Raw genomic sequence first — 5,343 nt, forward strand, 5'->3', positions numbered from 1 at the left:
CTCCCTCTTGTCTCCCCTTCAGTCGGCTATCCTGGATTTCCGATAGCTGCGAGGCTAAAAGCGATACGAATTCCCTTGAATCGACCCCTTGTCAGCAGGTGAAAGGTACTCATTCTGTACGCAGACAACAGCAGTGGCTGCAATGAACATTACCAGTCGTCCCAATCTCTATTTCGATGTGATGATAACATGATTACATTCGGAGGTGCTGCCGTCGGCTCTTGCTTGTATACGATCGCTTCGGTAGAACTGGCAAGCTGGAACCCTATAGAGCGCGTTCGGTAGTCTCGTTGATTTTGCTGAGTCGGGGGCAGGCACTCTGTTCGCCCTGAAGAACACCTCAGTAGAGAGGAAACGGCGCTAAAAGTCCCCATTATCCCGGGGTTGTAATATAAACAGGTGAAAGAGTGAAATTTGAGCTAAACAACCCCATTAAGTCGTACTTATGCTTCTCTATCTATCTTTCGCGGCCGTCTCCTGTCCACCCATTACAATCCTGCCTCGGTGCCAGGGGCTGCCAGTGGGCGGTGGTATGGATGCGTTCATTTGATTTGGGTGAGTGATTTTATTTGAGGCAAACTATAGTCCGATGCTGGGCGAACCAAACAGTGTCCATCAGTTGAAGTAGAGCTCGAATCCCAGTCAGTTTTTAAGCTATCAGTACCTTAAATTTGTTTCCGTATCTGATCAAAAATAATTACAAAATAATTTTAAAAAAAACTCTTTCGCCAGTGGCTAAGTGCTAAAGAACTATGCGTTAATGATAGTACGTTTGGTGAAGGCTTAGCGCGTACATTTCGCAAAGTTCGGTAGGCACATAGGTTGCTTAACAGAACCGTGAGCTATATATATATATATATATATATATATATATGTTGCTTTAAAAACCAGCATAGGTAAATAACTTACGTATCCTATTGTCGTCGGTAGCTCGAATGTGGGCAATTCCATCATTTACGGTGCGTTACCGAGAGCATACATCAGCCACGTATTACCGGCCTCATGAGACGCCCAACTAATCGCTACGGCTCTGACTCTACAATGAAGCGCTATAATTTACCAGGTTCCTTGCATTAGCTGTATATTACCTGCCCTCAGCGTATTCTGTTTGTCGATATGAATTTTCAGGACGGTAACTGGTCGACTCTTTACTGTGACTTTCTGTTCTAGGTACTCGTGTAAATAAGGGCTAACCTACATTCGACGCTGGTTCTGTCGTAGCGCCCGTACGCTGCCTTTATCATCGTACCGTCTCGAAAATGAGTGCATCGCTCACCTCATCAGCTTGCGCAGACATCCTCGCTTCGTCTGCTACCGAGCAGCCTTCACTTCGCGTCCAGTCACGCTGTAGCTTCATTCATCCAACATGCACACTTGCACACATCGCAACGGGAGTAGCGCATCTCAAACCCCAAGGGGACCGGCTACTAGCTACGTAGCCCATGGGGGAAATTTGATATTAAACAAAAATTGATCCATGCCGTTTGCAACTGCACCTTATTCCTCCATAGTGGCACCTTCCTGTTGCTTCTTTAACGAACCCAGAAGCCGTTAATAGCAATTGCAGCCGATGAACGGAGACTGCAGACGACAGGGAAGCGGCTCGATATGTAAATAATAAAAGCCTGGTTTAAGGTCGAGTTTACAGAATAGCGTTTTATAGAAACTATGCCATTTTTAAGCAGATTTATGTCGTTCAATACTGCCCCCGTGTAGATGCCGGGTCCGCTCGAATATCCAAATCAATTTACTGCGTACGCCTAGAATATGTGATTCATAAATATTGTTAAGTTGTACACAAACATCCCGGATGAAACTGGACTAAGGAAAGTGGGCTCGGTCGGGGCAAAGCAATTTAGAACTGGTGATTTCGCCAGTCAACTTTCTAGTCCGACCTAGGATACAGAAACTTGTTCCGCAATGCCTTATTAAAACATACTAGTTACAGTTGCCTAATACGGTCTTCGTCAAATGCTCTATTTGTACTCATTACTTTCGATAACATTAAGATTTTAGTGTTATGGTCCATATTTTTTTTTGGATATATAATCATGAAGCTTGTTAAATAAATAACGTTAGAAATGAGATGAATGATTATTGATTCGTGTGTATTTATTGATTTTTAAATATATAATAAAGCTATTTCACTTAGCATCAAGTGTAGTTGGTAGCGCAGAACGTATGCTTCCGCAGGAAACGCGGAGCAGATGACAAAGCAACCTTGTATTATTAATTGAATCGTATTGCAAGCATTGTTTTGTGTCTAGCAAAATACCTTATAATTGAGGTTAGGGGGTCTAGCCGTCGGAACAGATGGCAAGACTTTATTATAAAGTCTCTATACCTTATTCCACTCGCGTTTTCAATTACGCATGTGACTTCATTCGGACGATGCACGAGCACGGAACGCTTGCTTTCAAAAGACGGTCCCGGTTGACTCTTGTACAATCGAATACCACAGCAGGCTTTTAGTGTGAAACAATAGAGAGTAACTTTACTCCTGTTTATCACCTGGACAGTTATGCATCTGGGTAGAAATTTCACAAAAGAAAGTCCTGTGTTTTCTGGGCGCCTTCAAATTCGTTAGCTGGAAAACGTTATCATTTGGGCCATCGCGCCCAACGAGCCTGGGCGTCAGGCGTTATCAAAATAAAATCTTACGACCATACGATTTTGGTTCCGGATGTATTGTACGCAGGTCCGTAATCATTGATTGCTCTCTTTTGCTTCTCGAGGAGTTCGATAGCTGTATGAGTCGCGAACAGCACCTCAAAATAAGAAAAGCCGTCGGGCTAAAACGGAAGGCTGAGCCTATGGGCGAAACAGGATGAACGCATGTTCTTGTCCGAAATTTATGTAGTAGTTGTAAACAACACAAAGGAATCTCAAGAGGGCCTAGAGCAGACGCCGCGAGGACCATAAAGGCCGTCGCAGCAAACACTATAAGGCTTGATTTCGTCGCGTTTCTCTATCAGCAGTTGTCCCTGAGGTGCGTGCGGTGTGTCTGTTTTCTGTACCGTCATTGTAAACGAGCCGATCATTTCGACTAGAGCCTGCATTTTACTTCGCATTGAAAGTCGACAGTTTCCAACGTCTGTCCAGTAGTTCGTGAGGGCAAGGGGTGCCCGATATCAATTCTGCTGTGGCTTCATTTCTACTAATTCTCGATTTTATTATCGTGTTTATCTGCTTCTAGTTGAATGTATCGTTAAACGTATACATCGTGTTCAAATTCTGTTTGAGTATTTAATGTTTTAATTTTTGCTTGTTCGGACAGCGGCATCATAGCAACGTAGGATACTGTTCGAAGATACACAATCGAATGATTCGTTAATTTTCAACTCATTAGGAAATTACCGTGATAAGGACGAGGTCAGAAGCACCAATTGGGCATCCGGTTCTAAAAAACTAACCTGTTTCTTACAAGGTGGACCGCTCATTGTCGAACATCAAACTATTTCAACACGTACAATCTATTCATTAGTTCACGTTAGTAACTATTCGTCCTTCAAACGAGTTCTGTTGCTGCGTTATCACTCGGTAAACCCGACACGTATACTCACCTAGCCTTCGGTCCGTGTTGTTGGGTCAGAAATCTTGTCAACCATATATGTAAATTCATAAGCAATTTCCATATTGTGAGGTTATGTATGCACCGTCCGCTTGTAGGAACAGATTAGCAACGAATGGCAGAAAGAACATAGGACAATGATCATCAATGCTCTTGACAGAACCGCATATAATGATGACTATGACATTCGTAGCGTAGATTCGATCATGGCTCGGTTACGCCGTCGTTATCGCTGTCAGCAAGTAAAGCTTTGAAGCTCAAAGTTTGCTATCGACAAGGAGACATCGTGACAAGAGTTGATGCTTGAGATAAAAGTTGCATACAACTGTGTGTCCGTACAACCATGTTTACAGCCTATTGGATAACAAGTGTTTGTTACTAGAATAAGTTTGCGCCCCTGTTTATCGTGACTGCTCGTTTCTCAGATAGCAGAAACACGGATTCTGCTCATGCGGATCTGCGTTACTCGACGTAGGATGAATCGATAGATGCTTGATTCTCGGCTTTCGATGCATGTACAGACCGGGAAACCGTCGAATGGACGGCTTTCTTTTTGAACTTGCACTAACCATCGAAGCTACTCACTACGAAGTGATTATATACCTATTTTCCGCTGTGTTCAAGATGAGAGCGCTTCGGTTATCTTCAACCGCAAAACAAATATTCTATCTACATAAAGCTTTCCCCTGTTGACTCAGCAGCAGGCTCCACTTCTGGTCGTGTCCTTCGATCGACTCCTACAGGTATCAGCTTTGCAATCACAACTCCTCCGTAACTTTACTTGGTTTGCCGTGACCCCTCAGCCATATAACATACATAAGTAACATTGCTAGTTGGCGTAGCCTATGGTTAGAATTAGGCATATCTTATCGTCTTCATATCCCTAATTGTCGTTCCTAATAAACGGAAACCTTTCTGGCATATGCTTCCGTAGTAGTCTAGCCAGCCGCGATCTCAGAATTTAACCTCACAACAATACGAACGCCCTTTTAACAAGTATATGTTTGCCATATTATTAGACCCAATTTTAAATTTGAATTCACCAAGGCGGAGGGGCATCGTAATAGCACTATTTGTAGTCACTGTATACTCCCTAACAATTTACTAATATGTTGTTTCACTGGAGATTTTTTTACCCATCATATTTACGTTTACCTTAACTCGTCCTACCTGAGTACTTACCGGATACTGAACATTCTACAATCAATCTTGCGCTTTTCCAACCTAGCTGTACGTCAGTATTACTCTGCTGAGATCAATTCGTCAATACGAGAGATGTTTATCTATGAACGATACAGTCTTGTGCCTTCAAGAAAATACTTGTGCTGCATTCACGACCATTCGTGACCAGCCGCTATTGTCAATCAGCTTGTTGTTATTATTGCACATTCTCACTCCGTCGCTATTCATACGATGTATATACCCATTTGTTATTACTGCCAGCCAGCTAGCCCTCCCTCTGCGTTAGCAGACCGCTTGCGTCTTTATCTGTTTTTCCCCTAGCCTTCAGCGACACGCGCGTGCCTACATAGACACCCCTCCGTCTTTAGCATCATCTTCGAGTATCTCGTAACCTTATTGCCACTATCTCCTCGACACAGTCCTCTTACAGAGGGCACAACTTTCTCTCTCTCATTCTAGATATAAATATATACATGCCGCGCGGAACGCTGACACCGTGCTTGGCCTCTACTCGGGCTGCTGTGTCCCCATTTTAACCCCATTCAGTCATCTCTATAATGTGAGCGGAACGCCGATGAATAAAACAGCAC

The 5,343-nt window shown here is 43.4% G+C and overlaps 1 long non-coding RNA gene across 1 annotated transcript; it reads right to left on the bottom strand.

Moving 5' to 3' along the window:
* Window positions 1–452: 452 nt before the first annotated feature.
* Window positions 453–2,805, bottom strand: LOC111253411 (uncharacterized). The gene is made up of 3 exons (XR_002674637.2): window positions 2,345–2,805; window positions 910–1,760; window positions 453–683 (listed from the first exon to the last, which is right to left on the bottom strand). It is a non-coding gene; the product is annotated as an uncharacterized LOC111253411 (long non-coding RNA).
* Between the last annotated feature and the right edge of the window lie 2,538 nt (window positions 2,806–5,343).

The sequence above is a fragment of the Varroa destructor genome, unplaced genomic scaffold (assembly GCF_002443255.2).
Source record: "Varroa destructor unplaced genomic scaffold, Vdes_3.0 BEIS01000006.1, whole genome shotgun sequence".
NCBI lineage: Eukaryota > Metazoa > Arthropoda > Arachnida > Mesostigmata > Varroidae > Varroa > Varroa destructor.